This window comes from Piliocolobus tephrosceles, chromosome 19, assembly GCF_002776525.5.
Source record: "Piliocolobus tephrosceles isolate RC106 chromosome 19, ASM277652v3, whole genome shotgun sequence".
Taxonomy (NCBI): domain Eukaryota; kingdom Metazoa; phylum Chordata; class Mammalia; order Primates; family Cercopithecidae; genus Piliocolobus; species Piliocolobus tephrosceles.
The window spans coordinates 6,410,651-6,428,530 of record NC_045452.1 but is presented as its reverse complement, the minus strand read 5'-3'; the positions used below and the strand labels follow the sequence as shown (position 1 = coordinate 6,428,530).

The 17,880-nt window shown below is 58.8% G+C and overlaps 1 protein-coding gene across 1 annotated transcript in view; it reads right to left on the bottom strand.

Annotated features, from left to right (window-relative positions):
• GNAZ (G protein subunit alpha z) overlaps window positions 1–17,880 on the bottom strand; it is a 29,617-nt gene that overhangs the window by 10,313 nt on the left and 1,424 nt on the right. The window lies entirely within an intron of this gene.

Sequence of the window (17,880 nt, the reverse complement as noted above, 5' to 3'; positions counted from 1 at the left end):
ACAAGTGACTGTATGCAGCTGGCACTGCTGCAGACAGTGCTGGCCAGCTGTGACCCTGACAGGTGACACACCACAGGAATGCAGGGGCGAGGGGTGATACAGGAGCAGGACATTTCGAATGGGCCTCTGGGGGCTGAGGGGAAGGGAAGGCATTGCAGGAGGGGCAGAGGCATGGAGATGCAGCCGCATTGCTGGGAAGGGTGGGGCCGGGAACAGTCTGTCCCACCCTGGGCCTCAGTTTCCTCATCTGTAGAACAAGTCCTCAGTTCTGTCACAGGCTGAAAAACTCAAGTCAGCCCACTGCAGAAAAGCCAGGAGTGTTCATCCGAACCGTGAATTCAGCTTTTATGCTGGGAGCAGAGCTGTGGGGCTGGGAGCAAAGCTGTGGACATGAATGCGCTCCATTCACCATGGACAGGCCAGCCCTGCGGCCACCCAGCCTGCAGCTGAGCCGCCAGGCCTGACCAGGGCCACTGAGTACCAGGCTCTGAGGGCAGCGCCCTGACTGAGGGGCTGAGGCAGAGGTTTCATATGGAGATGAGCTTCATGCTGTCACCCTTCACAAAGTGCCGGCCAAGTCTCTGACCCCTCTAGGCCTCGCTTTGTGGTAGAAGCTTGGGGACACCTTGGTGGGGCTGTCTACTGGGCAGGGTGTTGCTGGAGGGACATGGGGACACTGCTGACACAGTGACCAACATGCCTCCATTGGTAGCTGGTGCCTGCCCTCGGCTGACACTGACTGCCCATCTCCATTTCCCAGAGCCCTGTGTGATAAGCCTGGTGGGCAGGAGCCTCTGCAACCTGTCCGGGCCATCCTGAGTGCAGCCGAGGGAGTCTGGGACACAGGCATTCCCAGACTTCTCTAGTGGGGAGAGGGTGAGTGGATCCTACCATCAGATCATGCATGAGGTCCTGGCAGGTGCACCGGGTGGAGGAACCTGTGGTGTCAGCCCCCTGTGCCCAGCGCCTGTGTTAGATGCATCTGTAGCTGTAGAACAGTGAAGACACCAGAGGAAATCCAAGGATGGTATCAGTCACAAAGGAAATAGCTTATTTGCTTGCAGCCCCGTGCTTCCCCAGCCAGTCCTGGAATCCTCATCAGGAATTCCTGAGTTCACTTCCCTTTTGGGGAAGCTTGTAGGTGCAAGCGCTTGGCCTACATCTACCCTCAGGCCAAAGGGGTATGGGCAGGAGGCTATTGGAGACAGTTTAAGGTGGTGGCAGCAGCTGGGAGCCAGTGTGTGAGGGGCTGACGGGACTGTGACACAGGGAAGCAGTGCTGGCCAGAGTGCTGGGGTGGGAGCCAGGGTAAGATCTGTGGGAGAGAAGGATGCTGGGACCAGCAGGGCCTTGTCTGGGCATAGGGCCAGGTGGCGCTGGGGCCCCAGCTGTTGTAAAGATGCAGTTTAGCCAACGTCAGAACACTTAGCTCTCTTCCCAGGGGAGCTGCAGCCACAGCAGGGTACCAAGTCCAGGCAGCTGTCTAACGTGTGTCTTCCTGGCCAGGGTTAGCCACAGGGCCAGGGTGCTAGCCTGGAGGTGAGCCCTGTGAGGTCCCAGGCAGAGGGGGCTGCTATGCTCAGAGCAGGACTCCTTCTTCTGGTAAAATGGGCCGTGTCAGACCTGAAAGCTGGATGTTCCTATCAGAGCGCTCCCTGCTCCTGGTCTCTTGGCTGGCGTTCCATGGCACAGCACAGCACGGGGTAGCTCTGCCCAGCTGGAGCAGTGGGGCCCCCAGACCAGGCCCCTGCCTTCCTGATGGGTCCACATCGGCCACCTTGCTCCCTGCAGTCAGGTCCCTATCCCCACAGAGGGTCTTCTGTGCTTCAGGATCTGGCCTTGGTGTCCGTCTCTGGACTCTCCTGGCCAGGCCCCCCATTGCAGCCAGTCTGCAGGTCGCAGCTGCACTGTGTTCACCTTGAGCACTTGCAGTTCCCACCCTGCTGGTGTTTGATGCTCCATTTCTCAGGATGTGGCCCTGTCCCTGCTGGGGAAGGGGGTATCCCTGCCACAGTCCCACCCTGACTCCACCAGCAGCTCAGCCCAGCCTCCTGCTAAGTGTCCATCTTGTCCTCCTGCCCTGGTCGCAGACCTGCTGTGCCCAGGGCTGTCGTACCCCTGGTTGTGGTCACCTGGCCTCCTGGCTACACCCTGGCATGCTCCCCCCACCTCTTCAACCACATACCTGGTGGAAGGCATTGCCAGTGACCAGGTCCCTGGACCTCCCAAGGGTCTTGGGAGGCAAAGAGCAAATGGCCTGGTAAGCACTGGGCCCTAGAGCCTGCTGTGCTTGGGAACGAGGCCGAAGGATCCCTCTTCTGCTTCCTCTAGAGACCTCCAGGCAGGGCCTGGGGCTGTGGCAGTTGGGGAAGCAGAAGGGTCCCTCAGAAACCAGAAATGCAGCTGGGAGTCTTTTTATTGGTTCTGGGAGAGAAGTGAGGTCTGGGGGTCAGGCGGCCCTCCTTTGGGCTGCAGGGTGAAGACAGGAGGCTGAGGGTGCCTGTGTTCTGGCCCTCCTGGTCCCTGCATGAATGCCAGGGGCAGTTCCTGTCCTTTTCTGGTTACCCCAAAGGCTCCAGTCTTGCTATGGATGAGACTAAGGCTGCAAAGGAGAGGACTGGTCTAAGGATGGAAACCTGGGACCGGGCTCCCTGGCTTCTCAGAACATGCTCCTAGTGACATGCTCTGTGATCAGACGCCTCTGGTTTGGAAACAAGGAGCACCTTTGTTTCAGACACCCCACTGCCCACTGCCACTGGGATCTGAGGACTGTCAGGGACCAGGGCTGTCTCAAACAGGGTTAAGTCCAAAGGGGCTTCTGTTGGGCACCTGGGTGCCCTGTGGAGCCTGGCTGCTTGCCCATGGCCCTGCTGGCTCCCTGAGAAAAGGGCCTGGGAGGTACTGGCGGTCCTGTGTTCTGGAACCTAATTCTCCCACCAAACCGCAGTGAGACCCTGGGCATGTCACTTTTGCTCTGGGCCGCAGCTCCTGCCTCAGTCAAATAAGCTGTTTGTCCAAGATGGTCATTCAGTTCTACTAAAGTGACCTTGGGGGACCCTGGAGTGCTTTGGTGTCTCGGGGCAGCTGGCACTGGCATTAGCCTCACCTCACTGGCATCACCACTGACCTCAGAGAAGCCTGTCTTGATGTCTCTGTTTCCAGGCACCAACACATCATATGCAGATGGGGCCCTGTCCCAAGCACTTGAGACTTTTCTGGGCCACTCTTTGCTGCTAGGCGGAACTGAGTCCAGGGCGCTTGCCTCTCTCCCTTGGCCTGGGCTTGGAGATTTGTGGCTGCACCCCTGCCCGGTGCACAGCCAGCCATGTCACAGGACAGCCTCTTTGGCTCTGCCACTCTCCACCTTCCCTGTCCTCAGAAGCTTAGGATGCACGACAGGTAATGGGACTGGGAGACAGAGGGGCAGACAGACAAAAACCAGGCAGACAGTGAGGCCCCTCCCCGGCAGAGGCTCAGCGTGAGAGCAGGTGGAGGAGGCATGAGTCATTCCTGCTCACGCTCACAGGGATGGCGCGCAGGCCTCCCCAGCGACTGATGATCGCCTGCTGGAATCCCAATGCTATCCTGCCCCCTCATTCGAAGTGGCTCTGAGGCAGCGCCCCTGTGCTTGGTTCACCCAGCACCTAGATGGAATCGTAGCTGACCCCAAGTGGAAAAGAGGACAGACAAGGCCACGGTGCAGCTGCCCAAAGAAAGATGGTGGGCAGAGAGGCCTGAGTTGCCCCATGTGCTCACCAGCCTCAGAGTGTGGTAGGTCCTTGGGTCCTTCCCAACACTGAGCTCTCAGGAGCCAATGACAACAGCTGCCTCCCAGGCCAGCTGCTTCCTCCCTCTGCTGAGCTGGGCATGAACTCTCGGCAGACGCACAGCTGTTTCCATGACAACCAGGGCAGACACCCTCACCCTCAGAGTCTCTCACCACAGCACAGACCAGTGGCGAGTGAAGCTGCTGACCCTTGAGCTGGGGCTGGTGTGCCCCCACAGGGGCCTGGCTTGCTGTGCCCTGAGAGACAGGGCAGTGGGCCGGGGAGAGGGGAGGACTTCTGGTGACCTGTTCCTGGCTGGAGCACCATGGCTGGGGTAGGCCTCCTGGTGGGAGGGGAGGCATCCTCGTTACTGAAGGGGCACTGGAGGGAGGGCCCCAGAACGTGGCTCGCCCTTGTCACCCTGTGGCCTTGTCAGTCTAGACTTCCTCTTGTGTGGGGGCCGCCGTGATGCCCTCTAGTTCTGTTCACCTCTGAGAAGTGGCTGTGAGAGGCTCCTGGGCTCACGAGGCTTGAAATGTTTCCATTCTAGGTGTGGAAAGTGGGGCTCAGAGAGGTCACCTGGCTTGCCTAAGCCCCTCTGCCTGGCCCACTACCCTTGCCCCAAGGAGAGCCCGAACCATCCCCCAGGCCTGGTCATCCTCCCACTGCTACTGGCCTCAGGAAATGGGGAGGTGTCTGGGGACAGAGCTGGATGACCGGGGTCACTTACAGTCCAATCTGGTTAGTGCTTCCCTCTTCCTCCCGCAAACCTCAATGCTACCTTGACAGATTGGAGAATTGGATTAATGAGGGTTAATGAGTCAGTGAGCTCCTGCCTGTCCCTGGAGCCAGTCTGCAGGGACAGCACAGGGCACATGGTGCTGACGGCCAGCCTCAGGAAGTGGGAGGCGGGGGGGCTGGTGCCTGCTCAACTGCTGGGTCCTGTCTCCCAGCAGAAGGCCTGCCTGTGCTCTGAGCCTTCTCTCGCAGGGCAGCCACCACTCCCACAGCTGCCAGGGCTGGGGTAGCTTTTCCACTCCTCCAGCCTGGCCTTTAACACGGAACCCTGCTGCCCCCGTGGTTCTGTGAGCATCTGAAATGCTGAGGGTCACAGGCTCGGCCCTGCCTGCACGGAGGGCTCTGTTTCAGCTCGAACACCTCAGCTCCTGGCACCCTTTCTCCGCCACTCCACGGCTCTCAAGTCCACACTGCTTCATCCTTGTGTCTCCTGGCCCAGCCACAGGCCTCCCAAGTGTAGGCCCTGGGTACCCGTGCTCTGGAGTGCCCTTGGTTTTGAGACCCTCACTCAGCTCAGCACCCAACCCTCTTCTGACTCCCTTTCTCCCAGGCTCACTTCGGATTCAGGACTCCCAAAGAGACCTGAGAGGAGCAGCAGCTCATCCCTTAACAAGGCAGGGTGCAATCCTAAAGAGTTGGGGCAGAGCTCGGGGCCCTGGGAGGGCAGGCCCACCCCGGCCTCTGGGTGCCAGCAGGGCTGGCTCCGTGGCTCTGGTGGGGCTGCCCTCGGCTCTGCTGCCAGGCCCACTTGGGCTGCCTTGGTTTTCCTTGAAGTCTACCTTACCCTAGAGGCTCGGGTCCTGGTAGCGGTGAGACAGCAGTTATTCTGGCTGACAGTGAAGTGCATCAGAAGAGAAACATGGTCAACAGGTCTTCCAAGGAGGCTGGAGCTCACTATCTCCCACCCAGGCACTGTCCAGGCCTCATGAAGACACTGCTCTTCCTAAGATGACACATCAGATATGGAGCTGAGCTTCAGGCCCAGCCTCCCCTGGAAGCCTCCATGTCTTCCTAGCACCTTTCCTCTGGACCCCCGCTGGTCACCCTCAGACAATTCCTAAGCTCCTGTAGCATGCACAGCACTCTCCTGCCTCAAAGGACAGAAAAGAGCATAGCAAAATCCTGACTTCAGAGTACTGAGTCCCCAGAGAGGGACGCCACCTCTCTAGCAGGCAGAGAATGCTAACACTTGGGGTGGCCAACACCAGGCTGTGCCAGCCAGGGAGCAGGTGGAGATGACTCCTGCCTGGGGAGAAAGGTCCCAGGCCATGACACAGCCTACCAGGCAGGAAGCTGGGGCCCTGGTTCATAGCATGCAGAGGGCCCGTTCTGGGCTATGGCTCTGCGTTCTGTCCCATGAGGGCACCTCCTGGGCAATCTCCTTCCCATTCCACCACAGTCATGTCTCCTCAGGATCCACCTACCTGCTTCTGCTCTGGGGCTGCCCCCTGTACAAACCCTCCACTACCTTCCATGGCAGGATGTGTAATCCAGGCCCCTCCCAGCTCATCTCCTGACTCCTGCGCCTGTCTCTGTCGCCGCAAGGCCTTTGCTGTGCTACCCTGCACGGGTTGCTCTTTTGGGTTTGTGTAGCTAGTCAGCTACCAGACTCCTTCACCTGAAGTAAGCCCTAGTCACAACCCCAACCCTTTTAATTTGCTGCACAGCTTTTAGCACCATTGGCCCCTGTTCTCATTGTCCATGGTCTGCCTATGAGCACAGTGCTCTCTGCTTGGGGACTGCTCTCCCCAGCTCTGCCCAGCATGGGGTGGATGGCAGGCAGGGCCAGATGGCGCATGCTGCAGGTGTTTAGCGTGGCAGCTGTGCATGGGGGCAGGGGTTGGGATTGCCTGGTTGCTCCCCACCCGTGTGCCCCTGGCCCCACCCTTCTGCACAGATGCACCTGCTCCTGGCCCACAGATGGGCTGGGTCAGGGCGGGGGGCACAGGCCTCACACTCAGACCCACCACTTCTGTGGATGCCTAGGGTGTGGCTGGGGTGAGTGATGGGCACCTGTAGGAGGCTCTGAAGGGGCTCGGGCTGGGCCTCCCTCCCCCGCAGCAGGCCCTGCCCTAGGCTGGCCCTCCAGCGACAGCTGGCCTGTGTCCTTCCTCACTGTGGCTTCGTCGGTCAATGGGTCAATCTGGCAGAAGAGACTGAAGAGGCATTTGATAAGTAGGTGCTCTTCTGGCTTTAAAACAATCAGGAACTATCTGATCCTGTATTCTGGCGAATGAAGCTGTGGGTTTTATTTTCACACCCTGTGGCCAACCCCCTGGGGTTCTGTGTGCAGAGGCCCCAAGACCCAACTCCACTGTTGCGCTCCCTCGGTGGGTTCCAGTGCTTCTTGCTGGAACACTGTGCTTGGGACCCCTGCTCCTGCCCCAGCTTCTGCTCCCTACACCCCAGCTGCTGCCACCTGCAGACAGAGGCCCCCAGTTCACAGGACTCGCCTGGCTGAAGTGGAGACTCTTGAGTGGCACAGGAGGATTGACAACCTGGGGTGGCTACAACTCCTGCCCTCAGACACTCTCAGGCCCTGGGTTTTCATGAGGCCCTCGACTTTTCCCTGGGGATGAGAAAAGCCACCGCACAGCGCTGCCCATCCGCACAGGGCTGCTCAGCTGCCCATGCAGGCAGCTCAGGAGGGCATGGGCAGCTTGGGAGGGGCTCATTGTACAGAGTACTCAGGCTCGTAGGTCCCAGGCCAGCAACAGATGGGGCTCCTCTGGGATGGGGGCCAGGGCAGGGGTGTGTTCCAGCTGAGTCCAGAAGTCAGAGCCCCTGCTTGCCGGTGGCCCCCTCCTCCCTGCAACTATGCCTGGTGACAATTGCAGTGCTCATAGTAACAGCACCAGCCAAGCCTGGCACTTCAAACAGCAAGGGCTGTTTAAACAAGATAACAGGCTGCCTCTAAAGCCCTAGCTCAGGCCCTAATGGCCTGAAAAGCCCTTGCTCTGAACCTGCCAGAAACAGCTGAGCATGCTGCTCCCTGCCTCCCGCAGCAGTTCGGCCTTGCCACCTTGCCTGGGCAGTCCTGTCTGCCCTTCCTGGTTTCCCTATGTGTGCAGTGTGGAGGGGGTGGGGTGACCCGCAGTAATGGCAAGGGTGGCTGCTTCCCAGCCCCGCCCATTCCCCTGGGCAGCGGCAGGACCTCCAGATCAGAAGACCCCCCACTTTGCCGCAGGGACTTTTCCTGAAAGCCGAGTTTCCTCATCTGTGTGGTGGGGACCCCCTTCAGGCTGGGAGGCTTAGAAGTTGTGCATGTGGGGCACCAGCACGCCCTGTGCCAGGCTCTGCCAACTGCTCACCTCTCCGGGCCTTCCATTTCCAGTATTCTGTTGTCAGCCAGCACACACATGCTATCCTACAGCCTGAGCCTTCACAGTACTTCCGGAACTGCCCTACCTCCTCACTAGCCAGGGGAGGGGCGGGAGCCCAGGAGCTGTGCTGCTGCGCCAACCTCCACCTGGGCAGTCCAGATGGACACAAGGTCCACATGACTACCCTGGGCCCCAGCCAGGCCAGGGCCCCAGCCACAGTGCCAGGGCCCAGTGTGAGATGGAGGTGGTGCTGTACCCGGAGCACTTTCTCATGCCTCAGCTGGCCTTCACTCACCAGGCAGAGCTCTCCCAGAAGTCTGCGTGCAGCCTCCAGGATGTTGGCACCCCTGTCCAGCCCTGCAGGTGGGTGGCTGCTGTTTCCCAGCACAGGCCCAAGGTGCCAACCCCCTCACCCTCATGTCACTCTGTTTTGCTTTTTTGCTCTCACCAGATCTCAATCATCACTGACTTGCAGGGTCTTAGGTCCAAATGAGACCCTCCGTATTCCCACAGGTGTTGGTCAAAGTTGCTAAGGAGGCAGAGCCCCAAGGTGTGTGATACGTGGCAGGCATCATGTGACCGGAGGTGGTGACTTAACAATGCTCAAAGACTCCCAGTCCTGGGACAGAAGATGTCAGGATGTTGGGAGCATTTGCTCTGAAAAGGCCTGAAGTTCCTGTGTCCGGCTCCCTGATTTCACACCCAGACCCAGAAAGGGAGGCCATGGGCACCCTCAGCACCTGGGTCCCACCTGCTCTCACATTGACCCCATATGCTCTCCTGCCCTACTGGGAGGACTGGCCTCTTCCAAAGCCCCAGTCCATTTCTCTTTCCGCTGAGAACTGTCTCCTATTTGTTTTTGTGTTAAATCTTGCTGCTTTTAAGTAACCTGCCCCCCTCTCTCCCCATCAGCCAGTGTCAGTCGCTGAAGGGAAATTAACAAACAGCATGACACAGGTGTGTCGTAGACCGGAAGCTGTCAACACAGACACAGGCCTGGCCAGGGGCTTGCATGCCATCACCATGCGAAGAAACCACAGTGTGAGAAACCCCTCCTAGTTTCGGCTCCAGAGGATCCCCAGGAACCCAAGCCTGATACCCTTGCCTGGTTTGCTTTTGCTTTGTTCGGCAAGGTGGGTGCACTCTGCACTCCTAGCTGATGGCCCTGTAGCCTCAGACCCACACCTGTAGGCTCAAGGACTTGTGAGCCCCTCTGCAGCAGGCTCAGGCTCTTTCCTGGGAGGGACATGAGAAACTGGGGGTAGTGGGGAGAGATCCCAGTGGGGAACCTCTGCCTGTGGCCAAAAAGATGGTTTTCAAAAATATTCACCCTTAAAAAATACATATTTGGGTCGTTACTGCTTGAGCTAGGTGGCCCCACGGGGCAGGGGCTTGCCCATTGTCACTCCTCCAGCTGGGCCAAGTTGCCTTCAAGGCTCCCCCCTTGGTCAGGATGCTGCTCTGCTTCTCCCGTGGTCACCGCAGGCCAGGAAAAGGTGTGTGGGGCTGTGGCCCTGACCGGCCTAGGCTGGAACCCTTAGGACACACGGCCCAGGGCCCCAGCCAACTCTGGTTTGATTATTAATGACATTAGAGAAAGTACATGAGCTGAGGACATGTCCACCACGAGGTGTGATGAAGCAGGGATTAGGGTGAGCTGCAGCCAGGCTCCTGAGCTGGCCTAAGCTTGTCTGCTATCCAGACAGGAGCCACGTGCAGGGAGAAGGAGCACCTTTCACTCTGCCCTGGCCAACACTGGGTGTCCCCCCTGAGATGCCCAGGACTATGCCCCCTAGCTGACTGTCATTCCAATCCCTCCAGAAACTAGACTAAGCCAGTGGGGCCTCGGATGAAGAGGGCTATGCCTCCGGTCAGCACAGAGCCTTGCGGCTGCATCCCGTTCTCGCTGCGCTCTTGTGTTGTTCAGGGCCAGTCACAGGACTCCCCTGAGTGGCAGATCCCCCCCATCTACACTGGTTAGTACGGACCCCCAAGTCAGCAAGGCCGTCAGCACTCTCAGCCTCCACCATGGAGTCTGTTCTAGATAGTGGAAAATTGTTTTTCAGTTATTGGATTATACAAATCCCTTAAAACAATAGTAATCTGTGTCTTAAAACCCAGAGCTGTTCTTATGTGTGTGCATCGAGCAGAGCTAATGTGCTCAGGAAATTAATTACCCGCTGGCCTGGACAAGCCTAGCAGATGCAGGTTGAGGGGATGTGGGGTGGGAAGCAGCTCTGCCCTGAAGCTCTTGGAACAGTTCAGGCAGGGCATCATTGTGAACATCCAGCCTGATCACGAGGCAGAGCAGGAGGTGCATAAATTGGGAGGGACACGGTCCTGGGGCTGAATCCTGGCTCCATCATTACAGGGCACTCAGGCAGCAACGCCCACCCTGGGCCACACTTGGGATTGGACACTGTGCCTGGGACCTTGCCCTGCCCGCTTGGACCTTATGCCGCCTGGTCCTCCGTCACCCCTGCCGCAGGGCACTGTGCATAGCTCTGTGCTCTTCATGGCCCCCCAACAGCCCCCTCAGTCCTGCCTTTGTTGACTGTCCCCACTGCTCCCCCACAGCCTTGGTTGGATTCTGCAAGGTCCAGATCAGATCACCACCCCCACGTTCATCCCAATCTGCCCAGGCCTTGCTCCCAATGTCTAGGTCCCCTTCTCTCCTGCAAAGTTGGTCTCTGGGACAGAGGAGGCCCCCGTGCCTGGCTTCTCTGCACCTAGAAAACTGCTTCCTAGGGAAGGTTCAGGGCCAGTCACAGAGAGCATGTGGTCAGCATTCGTTGGCACTGGGGAAGCCAGCCTGAGGCCAGCCCTGGCTACACAGGTCCTCCAGGGGCTGCTTGATGCCATCCCCAGCTGACCTGGGGGAGGAAGGGATAGGACCGTCTCTATCCCTAGACCGTGAGTTTGTCGGGCCCAGGGCCCACACATACTGGGTGAACAAGGACTGCTTCCTGCATGGATGTCAGAGGCCTTGTTCTTGGATGCAGAACATCAGAGGGCCCCCAGCTTGTGGTCTCATGTTAGCCAATCCAAGGTTGCTCTCTATGGAGTAGGATTCTCTAAAATCTGCCGAGGAAGAGCGGGAGGGAGGCAGGCAAGTGAGGAGCTGCTCTGGCAAATTCCCTTTCTCCAGCGGCGTAAACACGAACAGACACAAACCATGCGGCCACAGGGTCAGAGCTGGGAGTCACTGGGGAAGCACAGTGGGGGACCAAAAGGCAAGGACACTGTCAGGTTCTTCAGTAAGATGGCAGAAGCGGATCAATCCTGCCATACTCCAGTGACTGAGCCTGGCTGGCAGACTCTCCCCGCCATGCTTGGGAGTCACTGGCTGTGGTGCGCTGGTCTAACAACTGGCATGGAGGCGGGGGCTGGGGAGGAGTAGAACTGTTTTGTAGCATTTGCCAATTCCTGGGTTGTGATTACTCCCACCTGGCTGATTTGAAGCCACAAATATAATGTCAAACAGCTCACAAATGTCCTGAAAATTGAAAAATTAGCTCTTGTGAGCCAGTATGAGCCAGCTCTAGCCCCTCACTGCCCTGGCATGCACAAAGGGAGCCTCTGCCACCACTAGCCCTGAGTCTCAGTACTCTCCTCTGCAGGGGGCAGCCCTGCCCGGCACAGTGCCAAAGAGAGCTTGCTTGCTCTCCTCCCTCCTCCCTCAGGGCTTACCAGCACTAGAGCAAGAGACTGACCCCACCTTCCCATAAAGGAGGGCCTGGCAGAGCCCACTCAGGCTGACACGCTGTGGTAGGAGCACTAGTCTGAGAGGTCTGAGGAACACCATGGACATCCCCATGGAGGTTCTGCCAAGGCTCCTGACAACGTCATCATGGTGGAGGAGATGGAGCAATGGGGCTGGCATCCTGGCTGCTGTCCTGCTGTGTTCAGTGAGAGCTTGTGCCCTGGGAATGGCCTCTAGTGACACAGCAAGAGGTGACCATCATGGAGGGGTGGCTGATGCACTGAACGACAGAGCCACCAGGTTCATGACAACAAGCAGCTGGGGGCCAAAGGAAAAGGCCCCACAGGCAGAGCAGGTGTGGGGGCAGCCCAAGCAGCAGGGGCTTGAGTCCAGGGCCCTGCCTCCTCCTGCCTTGCGACTGACCTCTGACCAAGGACCTACCCAGGGCAAGGCAGGCTAAGAAATGGCCCCACCCTTGGAAGCTCCCAGTGTGACAGGGAAGGAGAAGCTGCTGTTGACAGGGGCCTTGTGGCTGTATCCTCCCTTGGAGCAGAGGAAGGAAGGAGCTAACCCAAGGACGGATGTGCTAGCAAGGGCCTCAATTTAGGTGCCAGGACATGCTGCCTTTTCCACCCCTCCCTGCTCATCCCTCTCCCATCTTGGGCTTGAGCCAGCACCCCATGGGCTCATGCAAAAAGCCTGGGAACCTAGGCGAGCAGATATCCAGCATTCGCTGAGCACCGACCACAGGCTCAGAGCGGCCCAAGGCTGACTGAGGTGGCCGCAGCCCCAGTTAAGGCTGAGTGCTGGGCAATGAGGCAAGGGAACTTGAATGTGGGGAGCTGGTGCTGAAGGGATGGCAGAGGCTGTTCACAAGTGTTGGTGGGGCCTCTAGGTCATGGGTAGCCCAACTATAGGTGTGTGCCCAGCCCTCTTGAGGCTGGTCCCGCCGCTCCAGTGCTCAGGAAGGATAACAGGCCATAGAGAGGAAGCCAGGCCAAGCTTAGAGAGGGATGTGGGCTGGGGATATCATGTGGCCAGCTGAGCCCTGCTCCCAATTCCACGTCTGCCAAGCAAGGTGCCATCAGGATGCTGCTGTGGGCTTGGTCCTCTGTGTCTCCCACCCCTGTGGAGCCTCTCAAGCTACACTGCCATGGGGGCCGTCCAGTCCTCAGGAGCCCAGTGTGCCAGCCTGGCCCTCCTTCTGGCTCTGGTCAGGAGGCTCTGCTGTTCCAGGGTCATTATAACTTAAGGATGCTGCAGACAAACTGCATGTGGCCCTGGCACATTGCAAGATCAGAGGGAGCTGCTTGGGAGACCTGTGTGTGTCGGGAAAAGGGCAGCAGGCCTTCTGGCTTGGAGCTATGCCCTTGACCAGGTCAGGAACAAGAGGCAGAGTGAGACCATGTTCTGCTAGGGCTCCCTGCGATCCTGCCACTGACTAGGCCAGGAGACAAGGGGAGGAGGGGAGTGTCAATCTTGACAGCCACTCACTTCTCCCAAGCCCAGGTGTCACTGTCCTCCACTCTCCTGAGGGGATGCTGGCTACACAGCAGCTCCCAGGGTGGAACCCAGTCTATAGCCCCAAGGCCCTTGCTGGAGCACCCCAGCACCCACAGGATGTAGGACCAGTAGGGTGAAGAGGGGGCCGCTGGAATTCCCAGGGGCCAGTGCCAGGACCTTCGCTGAGAGCCAGTGTCTCAGCCCTGGGGTATGTGAAGGAGCCTCTCTCAGGCTCAGTGTCCTCATCTGCAAAGCCGGCTGGTTAAGGACACTAAAGAATTTGCAAGGTCCCTTCTCAATCTAAGCCCTGGTATGCTGGGCAGAGGGGATCATCTGTGTCTGGCTGTTGCCCATTTGTAATTCCCTCTTTGGACAAATATAACCAGCTCTGTCATCAATAGGTGGAAGCCTATCTTACTGGAAACACCTTGCTTCACCCACAACATGCCATTTTATGGCACAAATGTTTAAACTCCATTTTTAAAGCACTAAAACAAGCTCCCTTTCTGGGCTAAATGATAAACCACAGTGCTAGGGTGGCAGGAACATGCTGTGTTCACAGGATGGCCTTGGGCAGCCCCTCCTCAGGGCACCACACACACTCCTGTTACGGACCAGCAGTGGGTCTCCTCGGGAAGGGCTGAGTGTCCCAGCTGCTCTGCACCCAGAAGCCAGGGCCTTGGAGCTCCAGCTTTTTCCAAGCCTACCGCCTTCCGCCTGCTCCACAAAGTCTGCAGAGCACCCACTGTGTGCCAGGCCCTCTGCTCATAGCACAGGCTGTGCTGGGTGGATGTGGACCTGCCCTCATGGTGTGCTAGGGGTGCTGACCTGTCCTGGAGTGGGGAGGGGTTCCGCAGGAAGCCAATGGCCCAGGATGAGGGATCACTATCAGGGCTGGGCAGAGGCCACCTGCCTGGAGGCTGGCTGCTCAAGCACTTGCCACCTGCAGAACTTGCCCCACAAAAGTCATGTTCTTAGGTCCCCTGTTCCCTGGGTACCCTCACTGATAACATGTTGACCAGCTGTCTCTCAGATAAGTGGCAGAGACACCAGGCCTCCCACGGTGCACCTTGCTGTGACCCAGCCTGCCTATGGGGCTCAAGTGACTACCGTGGGTCCCGGATGAAAGCACAATGGGGACACCGCTGGGAACTGCTGCCTGCCAGCTCTAGAAAGACAGGGCAGGTGTCCCCGGCAGCACGAGGCTTTGTGGAAATGAAGCTATGGCTGGGCTGGTGTGACTGCCTCCTGCTTGTCCCCCAGTTCCCTGTGCTGCTGGGAGAGTTGCACTAACCCTCATGCCCAGCCCCCGCCTGAGCCTTGCGCCCACACAGCAGGTCCATCACAGGTGCACAATAGACCCGCCGCAGGGCTGGGAGTGCTGACAGCTCCGTCGGGAAATGGGCAGTGAGCTCCCTGTGGGTTTCCACATGAGAACATTTGACACTTTACAACCGGACCTTTTAATCCTGCCTTCTGAAGGATCCCACAGCATTAGGCGGCCAGCTGATCCGCAAGGGCAGAGGTTGGGCAGCAAGTGCCCACCGGGTGGTGCCTCCAGTGGGGCCAAGTGAAGACCCAGGCTCTGCTGGCCACAGCCACCTGTGTCTGTCCCTCAGCGTGGGCTGGTAGGTGCCAGCTTCTCCTCTTTGCCTTTCCCTCCTAGGGCAGCAGAGTGATTGTCTTTGCTGACTGACCTTTGTGTGAATGTACTAAAGAGGAGGGGCAGAGCCTCTGCCATGGCTCTGGCTAAGTGGGAGGCCCATGGTGGGTCCTGTGTGTGACACATGGCCTCTCAGGAACTGTCCTCGTGGACTTGTGGGCTGGGGGCCCGCAACGCCGGCCGTGTGCCTGAGCCTTGGCGTCTCGATCTGTGACAAAAATAACAGGCGCTGCTGCCCCATGGGATCATTTAGGGGACAGGTGCGCCAGAAAAACCCCCTTGCGTTGCTGGGCTGTGTTCAGGCCTCCCGTGCTGCCCGAGGAAGCCCCAGCTGAGTGTTGGGCTTGGGGGCACTGGGGGGTGCCTGCCACACCTGCAGGGCTCGGCCCTGGTCAGGACAACGGTCCACCAACTCCTTCGGATGAGGGTGGGAACTGTGGCCATGGGGGGCGCGGCTCCCTGTATGGCTTGCTGCCATACTCCACAGATACCCCGAAATCTGCCTTCCCCGCTCTGAGGTGCTGCCCTGCACTCACAGCAGCCCTCACACCTGGGAGCCCAGAGACACTGATGTTCTCCTTGGCAACATGCTGACGCAGAAGCCAGCGGGTGGGCCGGGGGGCTGTGGCTCCTTCACCAGGCGTGGGGGTGGGGAGGCTCTGCCAGCATCAGGGAAGATGAGGCCTTGGGAACTGAGCACAGAAGCAGAGCCATGGAGGAGCCATGTCCAGAGCCCTGGCACTGGGCCCCAAGGTTCATTCGGCTTTTGTGAAAATAAGCATGGCCTGTTCTTGGCTGCCTTGCCTTTGACAGGGCCGAGGGAGGACAGTTCAGCATATTCCAAAAGGAGACGGCAGAGAGTGACAGCCCTGTGCCAGCCCCTATGCCAGCACTGGCCCTGGCCCTGGCCCTGGTCCGGCTGGAGGCAGGCTGTCCTCACTGCCGGCACCACTCTAGGGGCCAGCCCACCTCCAGGGCCAGCCCAGCCAGCGGGAGGAATCGCGGGAGGGGATTGTCTTTCCTCCGCAGCCTGTTTGTTTTCCATCTCCACATATTACTGGTAGAGCATGAAAGGTCAGAATCATTTGGAATCCAGTGAATTTCCAGCCTTGCTTGGGTTTCTCATCAAGAATTTCCTTTTCTGGTGAACAACCACTTCCCCAGGCCTGCAGAAACCAGGCTGATGATGGTGGGTGTGCCAGCCTGGCTGCCAGCCCCTCCCTTTAGAAAATGCCCTGAATGCCTGGAACCTCACAGGGATCCCTGAGGCCAGGCCAGTGGCTGCTGTCCCTGCTCATGGCCGCCCACCGTGGCTCTCCCCAGGGACAGCCCTGGGAGAGGGAAGACTAGAGATGTGAGGGCCCACAGCGGCCCCCGGCCCATCCGGGGCCTGCCCTGAGGAGCTCACTCACACATTACTAGATGGAGGGGTGTGCAGGTGCCAGGCTAGGTCAGAAAAGGCCTCCCAGGAGGCGCCACTTGGGATGAGACCTGAAGGATAAGGGCAGGGGGATGAGAGGCAGGTATCAGGATTGTTACAAGCTTAAGGCTGGACAGAGCAATATTGCTAGAGCAAAACATGTTGACCACGGCTGGAGCAGAAGGAGAGAAGAGAGAGGCAGCAAGGTGGGAGGCACAGGCCAGGCAGAGCTGAGAGGGCTGCGGGCAGGCAAAGGCCTAGCCTTGGGCCCATGTGTGAAGACGCCTGGGTCATCTCCTCACTGACAAGTTCAGAAAGCAAAGGTAACAGCCGAAGCCCTCCATGAAACACTGGACCAACTCAAGGCCCAGGTATCCTGCCTCCTGGGTCCAGCACACCTGCGGGCACAGCCGGTCAAAGGATGCAACTGGGAGCCAGGCCTGGTGCCTGGGGAATTTGCCATGCCTGCCACTGAGTTGATGGATGCAAGCCCGTGTGACTGGCAGCTGCAGGGTGGCTGGCAGACCCACCATGGCACTGTCCCAGGGGTCCAGTCTGAGCACCTCACTTTGCCTTGCAGCTTCTCAGCTGCAAGGCCTCTGCCCGTGGCCATGCCTCATCAAGGGAGCCTGACCTCACTCATCTACTGGGATATCCCCTCTGCCCAGAACCACACATGGGGCTGTACTGGGGGCAACCATAGGGTAAGGGGCAGAACCCTGGAGAGCACACAGATAAACACCGGGAGCAGGGTGGATCCAGCTGCCTGTGTACACACCTCCCTGCCCATCCATCATTTGTTCCCCTCAGGCACACCATCAACACCTAGGCACAGTTCCAGGGAGAGCCCTGAAGCGAGGAGTGGAGGGAGGCAAGCCTGCCTCCCCAGCTGCCTGATGAAAGCCAAAGATCCTCTCTCTCAGAACACTCAGGCTTCTAGCACCATGGCCACAGCCTGGAGCTGTCCAGTTTCCCTGGCTGGGGCACAGGGCCAAAGCTAGAACCATTGTTGCTCTTGGCTGAACCCAAAGAATAAAGCTTGCCTTAGAACTGGGTGAAGCAAGGAGTGACCTTGGAGGCCAGTGCTCCCAAGTGGGAGGCTGGGCCCTTGTCTCCCAGTATCACCCTCCGCTAGCCCCAGGGCACCCACAACTTCATGACTCCTTGTTTGCCCCCACTATCCCATCCCCAGGGACAAAGGCCTCTCTCTTAAGGAGAGACTTGAAATCTGTGCTCAGGGCGTCCTGCCTGGCAAGACAGCCCCTCCCTTGTCTGCCACAGCCTCTACCGCTGCCACTCCTGGCTGTGGCCCCCTTCGTATGCTAGACCTTCTGTATTGGCTGGGCCTGAGCACACTGCTCCGCTGCTTCACCTGGCTCCCCACTCTCTCCAGCAACTCCACTCTCAAGCCCCCAGTGCTTGGCACTGGGCCCAGGTCTCCCTTGGGCTGTGCTCATACCACTGTGAAAGAATCCCAACACCTGCTTTCACGTCGTCCCCTTTCCACCAGGACCTGGCTTATCCCTTCTAAAGAGCTCTTAACCCCATCTCTGCCAGACTCTCAGGCTCAAGATGGGGTTGTGGGGCTGGCTGCTGTTCCTGGACCTACACGCTGGTAGGAGACTGGTGCTGGCAGGAGCTTCATGGATTTGCCAAACTATCACATGGACTGACCACGGATGCCCGGCGGAGCCTCACACTCT